The following is a 22,817-nucleotide window of genomic DNA, read 5'->3' as shown; positions in this document are numbered from 1 at the left end:
TTCCTTCGTTTATTTCTTTGTCCATGATGCACTACAAATTCACGAATTCATGTCATCCTGTGTTGATTAGTGGCATTGCAAAGCCCAAAAATCAATTTAATGTCTATTGGAACAAGAATCGTAGCATCAATCAATGGGCGAGACCACAATGATGTCAAGACCGTGTCAAAAGGAGGCAAGTTCGAGATGACCTCAAACACTCACAATTCAGAGTTTAGCATTCAAGAGGACACCACACAATCACTTTTCACTAATCGGCTTGAGTCAATAGCCTCACATGCATAGAAGCACAAAAAATATCCATCATACCACACAATGAATCCTCCAATTGAAGAGCAAGGCTCCTTTATTTCACATGCACATATCTCAACATTCCAACTCTGCTCCATGCTGCACACCCCGACACTAAAAATACAACACAATTCCACTTTATATGACGCACTTTCTTGCTTTTCACCTAGACGGCTCTTCTTCAAGACAACCACAACAATTTTCACTTTGAAATAATGGTGACATTACACCTTCATAGAAGTATCACCCACAAAAGGTTACCGACAACCTTAAAACAATAGGAAGCTCATGGCCGCAAGTCGGTTATGTAGAAAATAGTGTACAAGATTTCAACGCAGCAAACAATAGATACACAACCACACTCCACCGACACAAAGATGGGCCCATGAAATTTTCACGTACATAATATGTAAAGTAATCAAAATCTGTTAAATTTAAAAGTACGTAGATATAAATATTTTGGAGGGAAAATTTTAGATATATCTATATATATATATATATATATATATATATATATATATATATATATATATATTATTTTTGGTTTATCTCCTTATTAGTTTACTCAAGTTTCAAGTGTAGACACTTGCTGGATGTGTAATTAAATTATGTATCCAACAAGTATCCATTATGCATACTTTTGAGACGACCCACATTGATAAAAAAAATGAAGATACATCAAAAAACCATGTTAAACACACTTCTTTAATGTATCTTCATTTTCTATCAATGTGTATTTTCTCAAAAGTATGCATAATGGGTACTCGTTTGAAGAAAAATTTAATTTCGCATTCAACGAGTGTCTACACTTGATATTTGAGTAAACCTATGCAGAGATAAGCCAAAAATACAATGAAAAAAATTAGTTTTATTCTTTTCCCTCCAAAATTCATAGCTCTTATTTTATTATTTTCTTATTATTTTATTATTTTTCCTTAGGAGGCAACATTTGGGTTGAAATTTCCTCTAATGAAAATGGGAAATGGATAGATGGGAAAATGGAGTGAGGAGAATATATTAGGCATGTATGAGAGAGTTTAAGTGTGAAAGATAAAATCTGGCAAGGGAGAGTGAGAGAGGGAGGGTGGGACATGGGAGAGGAGATATTTATAGTGAGAGGGTAATGAGGGAGTGGAGAGAGGGGGGAGAGGGAGAGAGAGGAAGGTTTAGAGATAAGGGGGGAAAGAAAGAGATATGGAGGGAAGGACATAGGGGAATATGGAGAGAAAGTTAGAGAGGAAGCAAGGGTGAGGGAAAAATGAGGAAAGCGAGAAAGGGGGAGGGAATGTGAGAGGGACAAAGTGGGGGGAGGGGGGGAGAGAGAGAGAGAGAGAGAGAGAGTATACAAAGTTAGAGAGGGAGGGAAGGATAGGAGGGGGAATATAGAAAAGAAAAGGGAGAGAGGGAGGGGGAAATAAGAGAGAGTGGGACGAAGGGGGAGAGTTATAGGAAGAGAGAGAGAGAGTAAGAGAGTGTGACGAGAGTAGAAAGAGATATATATAAGAAGAAAGGGAGGTAGATAGGTAAATAAAAGGACTTGTGTAAAGAGAGGGGGGAGAATAAGGATAAAGGGAAAAATGGAGAGAGACAAATGGATAGAGAGATATATATCGTCAAACATTGCTTGTCTCAGAATTCTATCTCCTTAGAATCTTCGACCCCTTCCTTAGCTTACATCCCACGTGACAGAGTGAGAGAGAAAAAAGTGAGTGATAAGTGAGTGAGTAAATCTGAAGTTCATGTGTCTTTTTATAGTGATATTAGAGTTCCCAATAGGCACATTCGTATTGAAATTAAAGTTAAAATTAAATTAAATTTTCTATTTTCTATTTTTTTCGTTTCTTTCTTTTAAATTGAGTATTTTGGGAATACCTCCTACAACTATGAAAAAAATCAACAATTCCTCTTAGCTAGGGTGTTATTCACTTTGATTTCCTCAAGATGTCCACCTAGCTAAAAAATTTCTCCATCCCAAGAGAAGATTGAATGATCTCTCTATTTCAATGTATCTATCCACTTCATGTTCTGTCCCATAACCACATGGAAAGCATTGTAGAAATTCCTTCTAGGTTAAAAAATTCTCATGTAATTTACTAAATCATAAAACTTGAATCTACTCTACTCATCTACAGAAGTAATTAACGATCGATAAATCACAACATCAACATGAGACAAGATTCAACACACATACACAATTATTTATCTAAGGGAAAGCACCTGCTCAAAATCCCTTCCTATATGCATTGCATTAATTAGAAAATAGAGAAGAAATACAATGCTTTCTCGAGCTTGAGAAACATTTGCACTTAGTATAATCTATCTAACTGCTTCACAAACTTGCTATGGTCAATACTTAACCAAATTACTGCTTGACCAAGTCCCTATTTCATTGTGTTGTTCAATAAGGAATTAGCCCCTATTAATTAGTGGAATTGATCATTGGGAATTGTGTAATTCTTGTAGGCCCTTCTCTAACTGCCTACACAACCTATACAATTTGGACTTGTCTATAATTGATAGTACACTGCCCTTGAACTCTAATATCAACTGGGTAACTTGAGTTATCTACATGCATCAATTATTCTGGGTTGATTGATGATCACAAGTGAACACGCCCACTACGAGACCTTCCACTAGTTCTTAACTAGTTAGAACTAGTTAAATTCACAATAACTCAAATTAATTGAAACAAAATTGATAAAAATTTGCACTTAATCATACTAAAAATAAATCAAGTGTCTTCAAATCTAATTAACTAAGTTAAATAAGTGATAAGTGCAATATCACCTCATTTAACTACCTCCAAGTATTTTACTCAAACTGATATTCAAATTTTAATCTAATTTGACCAAGACAAATTTGAAACTAGATTTTCTTGCTACATTTTCAACACTCCATCTCAGCAGGAAAGGGATTATCTGCTACCCCGATATTGCCCCTATGGAACTCCAATTTTCCTCTTGACAAAGCATTCTTCAAAATATATGCATCCTTCTCCTTTGTAGGAATGTACTCTAACAACATGATCTGCCTGTGCACACAATCTCATAGATGGTGATATCAAATTTCGATATACTTGGATCAATCATGAAATAATGGATTCTAAGAGAGTTTGATACAACATTTATTTTCATAGTAAATCACATTAGGATCCATCATTTAACCAAATAACCCACTAATAATCTTTCTCATCTGGATAGCCTCACATATTGCTTAACTTCCAACCATGTACTCTTCTTCTGCTGAGCTCGGTGCAACAGATCTTTGCTTCCTCTTATACAAAGAAATTATTACTGACACAACACTAAAAAACCTCTTGGTGTTCTATTCCTTCCTGATGGACTCCTTTCCCAATATGAGTTTCTGGAGCCTTGTAGCTTCACTCCCTCTATTCGTCTCTACCAAAGACCAAACTGAGTAGTGCCTCTTAGGTATCTCAACACATGCTTTTCTCCCTTCCAATACAGTTTGGTCAACTTAAACAGTTGACTAAGCTAGTTAACTGCATAACATGTGTTCATTCGTGTGTTCACCAAAATCATGAGTGACCCCACAAGATGCTTGTAAATTCTAGCCTTCACTACTTCACATGAAGTAACATTTTCCTTCCTCCAATTCCCTGCTAGAGGAGTCCCCATGGCTTCACTGCTCTCCATGTGGTACTTCTTCAGTGTCCTATTCACATACTTTCCTTGAGAGACAAGTAGTTCCCTATCTCATTGACATACTTCCATACCGAGGAAATAGAGCTCTAGGTCCTTCATCTCAAATTATCTTACAAAATCCTCTTTGGAAGATGTGATCAACTTCTCATCATCGGTTAAAATTAAATCATCGACATATAATACTACAATCAATAATTTACCTTCAACAACAATATGGTAAAGGTTTGCATCTTCTTCAATTTTGGTGAAGGCCAACCTAGTGATATAGTTGTTTATTCTCGTGTACCAAGCATGAGGTGCTTGCTTCAATCCATATAATGCTCGCTTGAGTCTGAACACATGCAACTCTTTGTCGAAGGTCTCAAATCCTTCCATCTTCTCAATCTACACCTCCTCCTTAATCACTCCATTGAGGAATGATGTCTTCAAATCCATCTAATGGGTATTCCATCCCATGTGCGCCGCAAGTGCGAGTGATCTGATTGAAGAGTACCTTTCTACTAGAGCAAAAGTCTCCTCATAGTCAATCCCCTCCACCTAAGAGAACACCTTGGTCAAAAATATAGCCTTGTGTTTCTCGATGCTTCCATTTACTACTTACCTCACCTTGTACATCCATCTCGAACCTACCACTGACTTGTCCTATGGTCTTGGGACCACTTCCCAAACAATGTTTCTGATAATGGAATCATATTCCTCGACCATTGCATCAACCCAAACTTGTTACTACATTTCTTCCTCGAATGAGGATGAATCACTCTCCATAATCTCACTCATGAGAGTCATGTAGCAAATGTACCATTCCATTGACCTATTATGCATGTGTTGTGATGTGGGTGCTCCCACATTTTCTCTCGCATGATGCAGTAATATGTCAGCTTTCCCGATATGCTTCCTTCAATATTTGGATGTCTCTACTTAATTGGATGTCTCCACTCTCTGTTAATCTACTTGTGGCTTCTCCACAACTTCCTGAGGTTCTTCATTTGGAGCCAAAAAATCTTGATCAGAATGCAACTAAATCTTCCTCTTAAGAGAACATATCATTTCCTTCTCTTCATCAAAATTCACATCTCTCCTAAAAAATTTCATCCTGAGAGATGGAAAGTACACACGACAATTGTGAGGTGCATCAGTATACCCCACAAATATGACTGACTCACATCTAGGTTCTATCTTTTTCCTTGCATCCTTCAAAACATGATAGTAAAATGATGATCTAAATATATTGAAGTGTGACACATTTGGTTTCCTCCCTCAAAAAACTTCCTCTGGTGTACTCATGCCAAGAATCCGATGAGGACTCCTATTCTGCAAATAAATACTTGTTTTGAATGGTTCATGACACAAGTGCAATGGTATGCTCTGTTCATGCAACATGGCTCGTGCAACTCCCACAATACTTTTGTTCTTCCTCTCAGCCACCCCATTATATTGTGGGTTATGGGGTGCTATGAACTCCCATCGAATGCCTTCTTCTGCACATAAGTTATTAAACTCATTCGACAGATATTCTCCACCATTATTGCTCCTTAGAGTCTTTACTTTCATGTCATTCTCTTTCTAAATAAGTGCTTTAAATTAAACAAAATTGGATAATGTCTAGCCTTTCTTCTACATGAAGAAGATCCAGCATTTTCATGAGAAATCATTTACAAATATAACATAATACCTATGCTTGGAAGTGGAGGTTGTCTAGAAAGGTCCAGACGCATATGAGTGAATCCATTCAAGGACTACTTACTGTCGTGATAATTGAAGGTGGATTTCGTGTAATTTCCCAATATACACCATTTCCATGTATCTCGCTGCTCTTGTGCAGCTTTTAGAAGGCCTCTAAAAATTTGCTACATGATATTCAAAGTGCCATGGTGCAAATGGGCAAGTATTATATGCCACAATTCATTGATGTCTTGGCTTTGGGCCTTCTCCAATTTTGTGCTCAATGTTGCACAATATTCTACATCTAATTTTTAGAGGTTCTTCACCTGAACCTCGATCCATTTCACTTGTCCCACGGAAATGTGTCTATGGAAATCCTTCCCTTTTCTAAATATCACATCGTAGCCATAGTCTTCTAGAATAGAAACTGAAATGAGATTCTTCTACAAATCCATAACATACATGAATAATTCTCAGTTTACCGTCATATGGAATGAGGCTCCATTATCCAGATATCACACACTACCCATCGCTGTGCTCACCATACAAGCAATGAGGGTGAAGTCGAGTTCAAACTAGGAATCCAAAACTTCATTTGCTTCTCCTCCCAAGGGCTTCTTAGCTTCCTTCTTCTGTGGACACTTAGTGGCATAGTGACCAAGTTCATGGTAGTGAAATCACTTGATTTTCGAAGTGTTTCACCTTGCCTACCTGACCACATTCTACTTTTGATTTGGATTTCTTCCCTTTCCCTTTTTATCCTTTCCAACCAAGGTACATTTCTCCTCATCATCACACTTGGATGAGGGCCCGTCTCTGGTGTTCCACCTTATTTCTTCTCGCACCAAGTCACACCACAATTGCTCCAAATTTGATAGGTTCTCCCTCCCATTTACCGAATCATGGTAGTTGTGCCATCTCTTGGGAAGGCCTAGAAATTATAGGCTTACTAGATCTCCTACAACTGTAATAACAATACTCCCACGTTCATCCTGACATTGGGTGAAACTCCTCAAGTATTGTGGTATTGTGTCACCCTTTTCCATCTCAATCCTTTGAGGCGTGTACTTCAATCCCAACTTCCTATGGTCACTAATGTTCTGAAAATTTTCTATCAAGGCTTGCCACATTGCATATCGAGTCTCTTTCCCATGGATATTTAGGACAATATGATCTCAAACTCCCTCCTATATGATCCTCCTCACCTTCTTCCATTCTGCTAGATATTGAACATCAAGTGTTGGAGGGTTCAAGATATCATTGTCTATGAATTCCTTCAACCCATTATCTTCCAACAATGCCTCCATCATGTCCTTCCAAGAAATATAATTTGAGCTACCCTCAATAGAATACTCGAGTCTTAGTCCATAGAAAGACATCTTTCTAGCTTTGAAGAATTGATCCTATAAATTGTGATAATTGCTCTGATACCATATAGAAATGCCTTGTAGATTCAAAACTGCTCATGTAATTTATTAAAGCAAAAAACTTGAATATAATCTACTCATATATGGAAAGTAATTAATGATAAAGTAATCAAAACATCAACATGAGACAAGATTCAACACACACACATATATTTGTCTAGGGGAAAGCAACTCCTCAAAATCCCTTTTAATAAAAAAAGAGAGAAGAAATACAATGCTTTCTCAAGCCCAAGAAACCTCTACACTTAGTTTAATCTATCTCACTTCTTCACAAACTAGCTATGGCGAATACTTAACCAAATTCTTGCCTACCCAAGTCCATATTTCCTTGTGTTTCTCAATAAGGAATTATTCCCTATTAATTAGGGAAATGTTTCATTGGGACTTTCACAATACCTGTAGTCACTTATCTGACTACATGCACCACATGTGCAATTCAAAATTATCTACGAATGATAGTACATTTCCCTTGAACTCCAATATTAGTTGGGTAAGTCAAGTTATCTGCATGAATTAATCATTTTGGGTTGATTGATGAGTTAACTAGTTGATCATAAGTGAACACACCCAACTATGAGACCTTCCATTTGTTCTTAATCAGTTAGAACTAGTTAAACTGACAATAACTCAAACTAACTGAAACAAATTGATAGAACTTAGCAGTCAATCATACTAAACATAACTCAAGTGTCTCCAACTCAAATTAACTGAGTTAACTGAGTGATAAGTGCCTTATCACCTCAGTTAACGACCTCCAAGTATTTTACTGAAATTGAAATTAGAATTTTAATCTAGTTTGACCAAGGAAAAGTCAAAACTAGATTTTCTTGTTGCATTTTCAAAAAGAATTTTGCATCAGCATCGTGCAAAGGATCTAGTGACCCACTACCCAAATACCATTTTGTGATATAGTCAGGTACCACCTAATGAGGGTAAGAACAAAACTAGTTCCAGGTCACCAACTAACCAAGTCTTCAGTTGGAACCATTTCAATTTTCCCTGACATATGGTGAAATATCAAGCCCATTTACCATTCCCTCATGTCATCACATAACACTTGAATGCTAAAAATAATTTCAAAATGTTTTGAGGGACTCACTCTACCCATTATCCAAGTAACTCTTGGGAGTATGATCAGAACTGTCTGACTAGGGGAGCACTCTGGGCCCTGATGTTGTCTTGTACATTCTCCCTAACCACATTACATGGCACTCGTCAATACCCTTGACCTAAGGAGAATTTATAAAATGATGCTACAACATCAACACTTCCTCCCAATGAGGGAGGCATTACTAGCCACTCTACACTTGTCCTTGAAGTATACAAACTTCATCCAAGATAGAGGTTTTGTGACAATGTCAACAACCTAATTTGTTAGCATGTTGATTTTTCTAGTGCTAATTTGACAAGCAAAATTTTCTACAATTGATAATTACATCCAATGATATAATGTATTACTTTAATACACTTCAAAACATCATTATGTACTTACACTTAGTCAAACATTGACTACCTCATAAATTTGGCACTTTAGAAACTTCCGGTTTTTCCTCAAATTACTCCCCACATGTGTGAGAGAGAAAAATGTGAGTGATAAGTGAGTGAATAAATCAGAACTTCAAGTGTATTTTTATAGTTATATTAGAGTGCCTAAGAGGCATGTCTCTTTGAAAATCAAATTCAAAATTAAATTACATTTTCTTTCTTTTAGTTTTCTGTCATCTAGTATAAAATTAAGTTTTTTTTTCTTTTAACTTGTGTATTTAAGGAATACTTACTGCATTTAACCAAAAAATCTACATGGAGAGGGGATGAAGAGAGATAAAATGGTATGTGGGGGGTGGGGGGAGAGTGGGAAATATGGAAGGAGGGATAGAGGGGTTGAGTGGTAGGATGATACACATACACATAGAGGGTGGGTGGAAGAGGGAGGAGGAGAGGGAGTGAGAGAGAGGTGAGGAGAAAAAGAAGGCACGATAGTGGTGAAGGGAGAGAGGGCGTGAGTGGGAAAGATATAGGAAGAGGGATAGAGGGGAAGAGAGCGAGTCAACAAGTAAAAGGGGGTGAGAGTGGTGGGAGATAGAGGAGTGGAGGGAGCTAGAGGGAGGTCGGTAAATATCTTAGTTAAAAGGGATTGATAACCATTAGAGCTTTTGTTCCAGTGCTTTCAGGTTCCTCTCATAGCATGTTTTCCAAACAAATATTTAGGGTGAATTCACAATTTTTTTCCCATGCTCAGTTTAAGGGCATTACCACTCAAAACTAGTGCTAAAAATATGGAGGGATGAAGAGTAAAGTAGGGAGTGAGGGAGCGAGGGCGAGTACACAATATAGAGCTAGGGTTTCCTTTTTAAGGAGGAAAGAAGGAAGGGAGGGAGAATTAGTGAGACAAGAATAGATTAAGGGGAGCCTTTTTTTAAGAGGTAGAAAGGAAGGGAGTTAGGTATCAATAAATGGAGGAAGCGAGAGGGAGGAAGGTGGAGATAGAGGGGGAGTGATATGGGGAAGAGAGAGAGAGAGAGAGAGAGAGAGAGAGAGAAGTGAGGTATAGAGCTAAGAGAGAGGGAGGAGAGAGAAGATAGAGGGAGAATGATAGAGAGGGATGGTTAAAGTGGGGGTTGTAAGAGAGGAAGATAGAAGAGGTGGGAGGAGGGAGGAATGGAGGGTGGGAGAGAGAGAGAGAATGGATAGGAGGATATATATTGAGAGGGGTGAGTGAGGTGGGGAAGAAAGAGAGGGAGGGTAATTAAATTTAGAGGGGCATGTATAATAGACACACAGATAACGAGAGAGAGAGAGCGAGAGAGAGAAATGCGAGATAGAGGGGAGAAAGAGAGAGAAAGAGAAAGGGAGGATGGGTGAGAGAGAGGGGAGGGATTAAATCGATAGGAGAATACAAATATGCATACACACACATAGAGAGACAGAGAGAGAGAGATAGTAATGGGAGATAGAGGGGGCACAAAAGAAAGATAGAAATGGGAAATGGGTGTGGGGGAGAGAGAGAGGAACAGGGTGATGGGATAGAGAGAGAGAGAGAGAGAGAGAGAGAGAGAGAGAGAGAGAGAGAGAGGCATGAAGAGCGAAAGAGGGATGAAATAATGATCTATATTGGATCAATATATTTTTTTATCATCCATGTCAATGATTTTAGAGTGGAAAAGGTGGATGAATCAGCTCACGAGAATTTTTTTACCGATGAAACCCAGTTTGGCAAAACAAGTTATGAAACCTTCGGGGAGCATTTTGAGGCATCAAATGTAATTTTTTGGTGGTAAATCATTTCCACCTTGGATTCGACCCTCTTCATTATATTATACACACAAAAACCTTTTGAATAACACATAAATCAAGTCAATCAGAGTCCGTATGTGAAAGTTATGCCACTGAGAAGTTGAAATTCCTATTTTCCTCACCATAGTTTGAGAGGATGGCATGTCAGCCACCAATATTCATGAAAAAGGGTCTATCCACATGACTATTATGTACAAGAATCTAGAATATTATATATTGTAACTTTGGTTAAGAGTTGAGGTAGTGAAACCTAACCACCAGTATGGTATCAAACTATGTTAGAAAAGGGCCACTAAGAGGAAAAAGGGTTCCATTCTTTCAAGTGCATTTTTTCCATAGCTGAGAAAAAATATCCATGAGGGACAGGAGTTTGAGCACATAAAGATGATTTGTACTCTTTAGCATCACACATCCCACAGGCCATACGTCTTTATACATGCATCCATATTTCAATTCAGAGAAAGAGAATGGAGTGAACTCACCTTCTAGTTGGGTTTTTCTCTCAAAAGGGTTTCCTAAAGCATATTTTGTATGATATGCATGTGTTAGCTTTTATTTTTTTGTTCTCTATTTTTTGCATGATTTTCCTTCGCATCCATGCACTATTAACAATATATCTATAGATCCATAAATCTACTAAAACTATAATAGTGTAGAATTTTAGATTCTTAATATAGTATTAACAAACTTATTGTGATGAACTCTCAAGTGGAATATCGACGACAAATTATTGATCATATTGGTATCATAATAGATTTCCTTGGGTATTTTGTGGGGATCTATAGGGGATCTAGATCGACGAGGAAAAAAATCATAAAACCCTAATCACGGTTGACAAATTTGTGAATAACCCTCATGATCCTATAAAGGAGAGGTCTTCATGGCTACAAAAACAAATTGTATATATAAATAATAATGTAAATATCCTCTTGGAAACCCTAGGAAATAAGCTTAGGATATCTAGAGAAGATGAGGGTTCAAATGCAGATGAAAAATTAGAAGGGGGATCAAAATATGAGGAAGAAACTGGGAACCAACCAAAGAAAGAACCTTAAAAATATCAACCCATTTCAAGTTTCATGAACAAATCATAGTCCCTATTTAAAATGGAAAAAAAAGATTGATATAAATTTGTATGATGGTGAGATCGATGTTATCAAGTTGAATCACTGGTGGTAGCAATTGGAAGTGTATTTCAAAATCCATCAAATTTTGGAAGGATAGATGATCTCATTTGTAAAACTAAAATTATAGGCTCATGCCCTAACTTTAAGTCACAATTTTAAGCGATTGGGTACATAGAGGAATAGTGGATCCAATGGCACTATTTCATCAAAAACCTAGGGAAAAGTGTGTAGGAGTACACTAAAAAGTTTAGAAAGATGGAAATAATGTTGGTTATCCTGTCAAAGAAGCCAAATGTATCCTCAATAATTTGAGCAGTCTACGTTACCATATGTGGAAGCAAGTGATGTTGATCAAACCCAAACCAATGGATGAGGCTTGTGTGCAGTCTCAGTACCTAGAGAACATGGACATGAAGAGAGGACAATCAAGCGGATCAAAGAAAAAGCAGCAACAAGACACTTCTCAGGAGTGGAATAATAAGAAAAGGTGGGAAAGATAAAAATATGATAGCCACCACACATTAGTGCAAATATCCTAGCAACTATTGACACCTCTACAACATTAACATCCATATAGAGGAAAAGTGTTGGAAGTTACATCCACAACTAAACCCAAAGAAAAAAATAAATATAAATATCGTGGTCATTGATTCAATCAACCAATTTGAAACTAGCTCAAACATGGATAAGAATACCATCTACATGTCACTCGAGAAGGAGGTGAATTTGAGTATCCTTTAGCAACAAAAAAATAAATAAATGACAAAGCTCTTCCATATAAAGATACAGGTCAAAAAGACCAACATTGATACTTTTTTTACTCAAGATCATAGTTGAATATCTTTGCAACAGAGCTATAAAAGAAGTTGGGGCTGGAATTTCATGATCATCCAAACCCATATCCACTGTGATGGGTAATAAGGATGTAAGGTTGAAGGTGACAAAACAATGAAAATTAAGATTTTCTATTAGTGTTGATTTTATTGATGAGGTAGAACTAGATTTGGTTCCCCTTGATATATGTGGATTTATATTTGGGAATTCCTAGATGTACATGCAAGATGCAATATTCATGCAGAGAGCTAGCTAGTATCAGCTTGTTAAAGATGGGAAATCGTTCACCATTAAGGTGCACAAAGTAAATTATAAAATTTCGTTGGTATGTTCCAACCAAGCTAAGAAACTAATTATTTCTAGAAAGAAATATGTTTTATTATTTTTAAGAGAATACTAATCAGTAGAAGAGTGAGTAAGAGGCAAGGCATCCTTGGATTGGTGTACCAAGGAATGGAAACAACAACTGGGAGAGTTGTTATAGGCATCCAAGGATGTGTTCTAGGAGACTAAAGGGTTACAACGTAAGATGGAAGTGGAGAATGATATTAACATATAACCAGAGTCCACATTACCAAAAAATGGGTTGTACAAACAATCTATTATAGAAGAAAGTGAGGTGAAGAAACAATTGTAGTAGTAGTTGGAATAGGGTGTAATTTCAATGAGTAGCTCACCATGTGGGTCAAACATCATCATTGTAGAAAATAAGGATGGGACCTAGTGGATGTGTATATCTTATAGGGCTTTGAATAAAATCACACTCAAGAACATATACCACTTTCCAAGATAGATGATCTGCTAGATTAGCTGCAACAAGAAAAATAATTTACCAAGCTAGACTTAAATTCTAGATATCATTGTGTTCAAGTTAAACAAAAATATACCAATAATACCACCTTCAAAACTACACAAGGTTTTTATGAGTGGTTAGTCATGCCATTTTGCCTATGTAATGCACCAACTACATTTAGGAGGTTGATTATTGATGCATTGTGCCCTTTTATAGATCCATTTGTTATTATTTATTTGGATTATATACTAGTACAGTACTACATGGGAGGATCACATCTCTCATTTGATGTAGGGTCTAGAGATATTAAAGAAGCACTAGCTTCTAGAAAAAATGAAGAAGTGTGAGTTTACATAGAATTCTTTTGTCTCTCTGGGGTATGTGATAGGTGGAGGAGAGCTCAAGATAGATCTTTCCAACATGGAGGCTATCATGAAATGGTCGGTTTATACTAATGTTTCTAAGGTAAATATTTTCATTCTGGAAACATAGAACAAAATGAAATTCATAGCATGATTTTCAGCAATAGTAGCACTGCCCCACGCCATAACAACTAATGGAAAGAATTTCCAATGGGGAAAGGGTTAGCAAAGGGCTTTCGAAGAGATAAAGAAGAAAATCACTCAAGAACTAGTTATGGAATTACCAAACTTGTTGTAGCCCGTTGAAGTGGATATAGATGTGAGTGGGTATGTTATGTGAGTGGTCTTGATGTAGGGAGGAATGTTTTTATGTTATAATTTTGAAGTATTTCATTGTGTAGTTCTTAACTACCTTACCTATGGCAAGGATCTATATGTCCTCATGCAAGCTATGAAGAAGTGTAAGCACTATCTGATGATAAAGGACACACTAATCCACATAGATCACTAGCCACTATAGTACTTGTAGGCGCATACTAAACTACAATAGACGAGGTTATACAAGTGGATGGGGTTTCTACAAGAGTTTCATTTGGTGATCAAGTGCAAGGATGGCATCATAAAAATGATGGTTGGAATACATTCAAGGGAACCCACACCAAATATCATAGCTTTGGGGACTTTTATTCACATGGATCCATTCACTCATGATTCATACACAAAGTCATATTCAAAGGATGAAGACATTAAGGATGTGTTTCAGCAGTTGCAGAGTCAAAGTCATGTGCATGATGGTGACAATAATAGTGGATACCATCTCAAGTATGGGTTACTCCATATATTGGATAAGAAATGTGTTCCTAGAGGTGAGTGATTACAACTGATTAGAGAGGTTCACACCTCCAAGGTTAGAGGGAAATTTGGTGTAGGGAAGACTATGGTAAACTTGTAGAGGTATGTGTATTGGCGTAATACACAACAATAGGTAGCTAGGTTCATAAGGTGATGCATGCTTTTTTATATCAACAAGCCTCACAATAGGAAACAAGGTCTATATCATCCCTTACCTCTACCCACTTATCCTTGGGAAGGCATTTTCATGGACTTTTTGGGAGGTTTACCAACAACCAAGAAGGGACTTGACTACCTATTCACCTTTGTTGACAAGTTTAACAATATTTGTATTTTGATGCTATGTAAAAGGACCATTATTGGGCAAGAAACAACAAACTTGTTCTTTGGATAGGTATGGGTTCACTTTAGGATACCAAGGAGCTTCGTTTCAAACATGGATACAAAATTCTTACCGCATTTTATACTACATCAAGGGAGAAGATGGATACAAAGTTGAAGAGATATAAAACATTCCATTCATAGGTTAGTGGGAAAACATAGAGAGTCAATAGGACTTTGGAGTAGCTTCTGAAGTGATACAACCATAAGAATTCAAGGACTTGGGATGAAAATATGGTATATATACAACACTCTTATCACAGAGAAATCCACACTTCTATAGGAAAGTTCCCATTTGAAATGTGTTTTAAATATTTTCAAGATTCACCTTTGTACATTGCATATGGGCAACAAGGAGGAGTGAGGGAAGATCTTACGAGAGACACCTTGAGGGATGAAAAATTTAGATAGAGGATCTAGAAGATCCATCTATAGGTACAAGAGATAGTACCACAAATTTCGTAGGAGAAATATAATGCTAGGTATGATTAAAATAGAATGAAGAAATCATTTAAGGTGTGAGACAAACTATGGCTATAGTTGAACAAGGAGAGGCTATAGGGGCCTGGTAAGAAAATCAAGGTTCTAAGGTATGGTTCCTTTGAGATACTATAAAAGGTGGGTGATAATTCCTATTAACTTAGTTTACCACCATATATGAACATTTACTCAGTTGTGAATGTAGATAATCTGAAACTCTATGAGCCTTCCAAGATAGATTAGGAAGAGGAATAGGTCATACCTTTTACGGAGGATTTTGATCTTGATCCTCAGGAAGAGTTGATAGAAAATATTTTTTGCAAAATAGTTTTATAACTACGACATAAGAGAAGCATGAACTTCTATATATATTGGGTTGAAAGGACAACTTCTAGGAAAATATAAATGGTACACGAGAGAGAAGGTGAATTTTCCTTACCTCATTTATTTGAAGCTTTTGGGGACCAAAATCCTCCCAAAATGGGGGGTGTGATCCATATTGGATCATTATATTTTTTTTCATCCATCTCAGTGCTTTAAGATTGGAAAACATTGAGGAATTAGCTCATGGAACCATTTTTACTCGTGAGACCAAGCTTGGAAAAATATAGTCTGAAACGTTCCAAAAGAATTTTGAGGAATCAAATGAAATTTTATGTTGGTAAAAAATTTCACTTCAATGTGCACCTTTTATTGCTATTGTACACACAAATACCTTTCTAGTGGCACAAGAATCATGCTAATTAGAGTCTATATGTGAAAGTTATGCCACTCAAAAGTTGACCTTCTTGCTTTCACCACCATGGTTCAATAGGATTCCGTGTCACACCCCATTATTCATGAAGAAGGGGTCAGCCACATGATTACGATGTGGAATACTCTAGTAGAGTTTATATTGTAACTCTGATTGAGAGTTTAGGTAGTTAAATATAACCACTAGGAGGCTATCGAGCTTGTTATAACTATGCCATTATGAGGAAAAGGAATTCCATTATTTTAACTACATTTGTTTCATAGTTGAGAAAAAGTAGATGATATTGATAGGAGGTAGAGCACATAGAGAGAATTGTTTCACTCTACTAGCCCATGGGCCACAATCCATACTTGTTTGTACTTGTAGACATATTTCCATTCAAAGAAAAAGGAGTGGAGAAAACTCACCTTCCAGTTGATTTTTTCTCCTAAAAGGGTTTCCCAGAGCATGACTCATGTTATACGTGTGTGTGATATTTTATTTTTCAATTCCCTATTTTTTGCATAATTTTCATTGGCGTTCATGCACTATTAACAATAAATCTATAGATCTAGAAATCTAATAAAACTATGTTAGTGTAGAATATCATATTTTTAATATAATATTTTCTCTTCTGTTGTGATGAAAATTTCAGTGGAATATCCACGAAAAATTACAAATCATATTGGTATCAAAGTAGGTTTATTTCAGTATTTTGTGGAGATTTTCATGAGATATAGATAGACAGGGAGAAAAATCGTAAAATCCTAATCATGGCCAACGAATATGTGAATGACCCTAGTGATTCTGGAGATGTGAGGTTTCTACCAATGTAACAATAATTTGAATATATAAATTGTAATGTAAATCTCCTAATGAGTACCCTAAGAAAAAGGCTTTGGATATTTGGAGAAGATTGGAGTCAAAACTTAGAGTAAAAATCAAAAGGAGGATCAAGAGATCGAGAAGAAATAGAGAGCTAGTCGAGGAAAAACCCCAGAAAGATCAACCTAGTTCGAGTGTCATGAACCAATCATAGTCCCTATTAAAAATGGAAGCAAATGTTGATATGAAGTTGTATCATGACGAGATCAATGCTCTAAAGCTGAATAACTGGTTTAAACAACTGGAAGTGTATTTCAGTTTCCATCGAATTGAGGAAGGAAAAAAGATGTCATTTGTGTGGCTAAAATAGGAGGTCCATGCCTTGACTTGGTGGTAGAGCCACATGTAGACATTTAGGTTGGAGGGGGAGCCTCAATTGACCCAGTGGGAGGAACCCAAAACCCTCATTAAGTCACAACTTTATCATGTTGGGTATGTAAAGGGCTAGTGGATTGGTCGGTAATACTTCAATAAAAGGCTAGGGCAAAGCATGTAAGAGTACATCATAGAGTTCAGAAAGATGGAAATAATGTTAGTTATGTCCCTAGAGAACCCAGATGTACTCCTCAAGTATTTGGAGGGTCTACATCACCATTTATGAGAGAAAGTAATGTTGTTCAGGCCTAAATCAATGGACAAGGGTTGTGTGTAGGCAAAATATTTGGAGAACATAGGCCTAAAGAGAGCATAATCAAGTGGATTGAAGCAAAAGGAGCAATACAAAATTATAAAGAGGGAGAAGAAGAACAAAAAAAGAGGGAAATATAAAAATATGGTAGCCACCACACATCAGTCCAAAGATCCTAGCAACCATTGCAACCACTGCAACATTGAGGACCATATAGAGGAGAAGTGTTGGAAGTTGGATCTAGATCTAAACCCAAAGAACAAAAGGAAATATAATGAGAAGAATAATCTCATGGCCACTTGTTCGAGCAATGAACTTGAAAGTAGCTTGGACATGGATTAGAATATCGTCTACATTTCAATGTAGAAGGAGGTGAATTTGAGTAGGCTTTAGCTATAGGAAGATAAATAAATGAAAAAAATATTCCATATAAAGATACAGGTCAAGAATACCAAGATTGATGTTATGTTTGACTCAAGATTGCAAGAAAATCTCATTATAGTAGATCTGGTTAAGAAATTGGGGCTCAAAATTCATGATCATCCAAACCCATATCCACTAAGATGTGTAAATAAGGATTCAAAGTTGAAGGTAACAAAACAATGAAAAATTATATTTGCCATTAGCGTTGAATTTATTGATGAAGTAAAACTAGATGTGGCTCCCCTTGATGTATGTGGAGTCATGTTTGGGAGTCCTTACATGTATATGTGAGGTGAAATATTCATGTGGAGAGCCAACCAATATCAAATCATCGAGGATGGGCAATCGTTCACAAACAAAAGAAAAACAATTCACTCATAAGTGCCAACCAAACTAAGAAACTAACCAGTTCCAACAAGAAATGTAATTTATTGTTTCTAACAGAAAATTAGTCTATAAAAGAGACAATAAGAGGAAAGGCATCCCTAGAGGGTGTACGAAGAAATAGAAACAACAAATGGAAGAGTTGTTACTGACATACAATGATGTGTTCAGAGAGACTAAAGGCTTACAACCTAAGAGGGAAGTGGAGCACAAGATCTAACTATTCTCAGACTCCCCATTCCTAAACATTAGGATGTGCAGGAAGTCTGTTATATAATAAAGTGAGGTGAAGAAACAATTGCAATAACTATTGGAATACGGTGTCATTCAACTGAGTACATCACCATGTGGGTCACCCATCATCATTGTGCAAAAGAAGGATGGGACTTGGTGAATTTGTATATATTACAGGTCATTGAGTGAAATAGCGCTCAAGAACATATAACCTTTTCCCATGATAGATGGTCTTATAGATCAACTGAAACAAGAAAATACTTTATAAATTTGGACTTAAAGTATGGATATCACCATGATTGAGTTAAGCAAGAAGATACTTAGAAGATTTCCTTCAAAACCAAGCAAGGTTTGTATGAGTGATTAGTCTTGCCATTTGACCTATGTAATGCACCAACTACATTTATGATATTGATGAATGACGTATAATTTCATTTTATAGATTCATTTGTTATTGTATATTTGGATGTTATACTAGAATGCAGTGCTACCTAGGAGGAGTACATCTCTCAGTGATGCGGGTGTTGGAGACACTAAAGAAGCACCTGCTACTATAAAATCTCAAGAAGTGTGAGTTTGTGTAAAGGTCGTTCATGTATCTGGGGCATGTTATAGGTGGAGGAGATTTGAATATAGATCATTCGAACATGTCGGCCATCATGACATGGCCAGTTCCTACCAATGATTCTAAGGTCAGGAGTTTTAGTGGAGCAACACAATACCTAAGAAAATTCATAATCTCATCTTGAGTAGTAGCAACACCACTGCACACAATAACAACAAGGTCTCATAATTTTCAGTGGGGAAAGGTTCAACAAAGGGCTTTCGAGTAGCTAAAGAAGAAAACTAGTCAAGCACCAATTCTTTCATTAACAAACTTGTAGAAACCCTTCGAAGTGGAGACAAATGCAAGTGGGTATTCTATGGGAGCAGTCTTAATGCACAAAGGAAGGCTTGTATGTTACCATTTTGAATTATTTCATGGGGTAGTTCTTAATTACCCTACCTATGACAAGGATATCTATGCTTGGATGCAAGATGTGAAGAAGTGTAAAAACTATGTGATGGTAAAAAAGACAATAATCCACGTAGATCACTAGCCTCTACATTACTTTTAGGCCCAAAGTAAGCCACATCAGAATACGAATTACAAGTCAATGGGGTTTCTACAATAGTTTCATTTGGTGATTACTACAAGAGAGAAGCACAAACGAGTTGGATGATATGCTTTCAAGGCCACCGACACCAAATATCACAAATTTTGTAACTCTTATGCACATGGATCCATTCACCCATGATGCATACATAATAGTGTATTCTGAGGACAATGACTTCAATGAGGTGTTTCAATAGTTGTAGTAAGACTCATGTGCATGATGGTGACAATAGACATAATCTTCTCTCATGAATGATCACCTAACAAATGACCCTCCATCCTCTTTAAATAGATATCATGGACCAATTAGGTGCTAAGCCATGAATCAAGTGTCGATAATACCAAGGAGAGAATGAACCATCATATCAGTTCATGTCTAGAACATATCGTGGCCGTTAGATTGTAAGTTACAAAAAGTACATACTAAAGAAACACACTTTAACTAACTAAAAACTAGACGAAGTTGTACTTAATTATTTCCTATGTGTCGGAATATCCTAAAATCCCCCCTTAACAACAACTTAGGATAAGATTGAAGGATGTACAAAGATGACACAATAGGGGAACGAAGGAGGCATTAGAGCCTATACCCCCTTAGTGGTGACTTCCTGAACTCCAACCATAAATCAAATTTTAGTAAACTTCACCTCTATGACAACCTTTGTAAAGATGTCTGCAAATTGATTATTAGTTGAGCAATATTGCACTTCAATACCATGGTCATCAATGAGATTTGTGATCAACTACACGTGTAGTTCAATGTGTTTGTTGCGCTAATGTTGGATAGGATCTTTGCATAGTTGAATGGCAATTTGATTATCACACCAAAGTGCAGTTGGATGTTGTTTTTGTAAACCAAACTCTCAGATGATCTTAAGAAGCCATAGGGCTTCCTTACTAGCTTCAATGAAGCCACGATACTCTGCTTCTACTAAATAAATAGAAACGACACTTTATTTCTTGCAAGGCCATGTAATAGGTAGAGAACCAAGAGTGAAGACATAACCCGCAGTAGACCTCTGATCATTAAGGTCATCAACCAAATCAGAATCAGTGAAACCAACCAATAGAGGAGATGCTTCTGCACTGTAATGAATCCCAAACTCAACTATACCTCGAACATAATGAAGTGTTGTTTTAGCTACTTTCCAATGACTTTGATCTGGGTTTTTCATAAACCAAGCAACAAGTCCAACAACAAAGGAAAGGTAAGGAAGGGTATGGGTCAGATACAAAAATTTTCCAACAAGCTTGCGGTGTAAGGTAGCATCACATTCAAGGAAATTACAAGTGACATAATGTTTGGCTCCAAATTGAAAGGGAGAAGGGGCTGACTTATAGTATTCCATGTGAAAGTCGCGTACAAGATCATAGGCATACTTGGAATGGGAAAGGGAAATACCTTCTATGGATTTCAAGACTTGAAGACGAAGAAAATAATGCAAGTGTCCTAAGTCTTTCATTTCAAGCTGCTTTTTAAGGTTGGACTTCGCATGGTTTATAAGGTTGGGATCACTACTAGTAGGGATAAGATCATCAACATAAACAACAAGAATGATAAGATACTTACCCAGTTTCTCAGTGTAGAGAGTATTGTCATAATGACACCTAGAAAAGCCAGTATCTAAAAGAAAGCTATCCATTTTGGCATACCAAGCCCAAATGGTTTTCTTGAGACCAGAATGAGATTTCTTAAATTGACATACAAGGCTAGAGTCGTTTTGTATAAATCGAGGAGGTTTTTCCATATATATTTCTTCATGCAAGTCCCCAGGCAAGAAGGCGGATTTAACATCCATCTGATGGACTTCCCATTTGAAAGAGGCAACAAGGGAAAGAACAAGGTAGATAAAGTTCATTTTGGCAATAGAGGAGAAGGTTTTAGCATATTCAATGCCTTCAACTTTTGAAAAAACCTTAGAAACAAGACGAGCTTTATGTTTATCAACTTTTCCATATGGTCCAAACTTTGTTCTATAAACCCATTTGCATATGACAAGTTTTCATCCCTTTGGAAGAGGAACAAGGTCCCATGTATCATTTGCCAATAGTGCATGATATTCTTCATTCATAGATGCCTCCCAATCTAGATGGCCTGGAGCTTCTACAAAGGTTTTGAGGATCATAATTCGCTCAAGCTTGAGCCAATAAAGAAGAGTCTCTATCAAACTGAGAATGTGTACGACGTTGATCTGTGGGATCACCTACAAGCGCACCTGCTACATCACAATTAGAGAAGACCCATTTTGGAAGATGAGGAGATGAAGGAGGATCCTGAGAAGGTGGGGCATGATTTCAATCTTTGTTGTCATCATCTGAAGAAGACATATCTTTAGAAGTAGAATGGATAGAGAGAGGTGGCACATCCAGTGAACTATGCTCATAGGCCAATATATTTTTTAGTAAACTTTACATCTCTTCTAATGACAACATTTTTGGATTTAGGTTGAAGATATTTATATCCTTCGACATCTTCAAAATATCCAACAAAAATACATTTTTCACTCTTAGGTTCTAAGGTTTTATGTTTCTCATATGGAATATGGGTCCATGCTTCACTTACAAAAACACGAAAGTGACTTACATCTAGTTTAATTGAGCTCCATGTTTCTTCTGAAGTGATATTCTTTAAAACCTTAGTGGGACAGTAATTTACTATGTAATTTGCACAGTTAATTTCTTTTGCCCAAAAATTAGGACTAATTCCTTTAGATTGAAGCATATAATTAGACATTTCCTTTAAGCTCCGATTTTTCATTTCAACTACACCATTTTTCTATGGATTATATGGAACAATATGTTGCAATTGAATTCCTTGCTTAGTGCAAAAGTTGATGAATTTGTTGTTGCCATATTCTCCACCATTATCAAATCTTATCTTGAGAATTTGATCTCCAAACTGTTTCTCAACAAAGTCATTAAAGGCCAAGAACATATTAAAGACTTCACTCTTGATTTTAAAAGGTATACCCAAGTGTGCCTGGAGAAATCATCACTGAAAGTTAAGAAATACTTGTAGCCAAAGAATAAAACAACTGGAAATGGACCACATAAATCAATATGCACAAGTTGTAAAGGGGTTAACATGTGCCAAGAGGAACATTTTTCAAAACTATCATGACAATGCTTTTCGAGTGCACATCTGAAACAAACAACATGTCCACAAGATACCATAGGATGACATGTCACCATATTTTATTTACATA

Source organism: Pinus tabuliformis, chromosome 1_1, assembly GCF_031772625.1.
Source record: "Pinus tabuliformis cultivar Carrire ecotype Pingquan chromosome 1_1, CPIR1, whole genome shotgun sequence".
Classification (NCBI taxonomy): Eukaryota; Viridiplantae; Streptophyta; class Pinopsida; order Pinales; family Pinaceae; genus Pinus; species Pinus tabuliformis.
The sequence above is the reverse complement of the archived record's forward strand: the minus strand, read 5'-3'. Positions refer to the sequence as shown.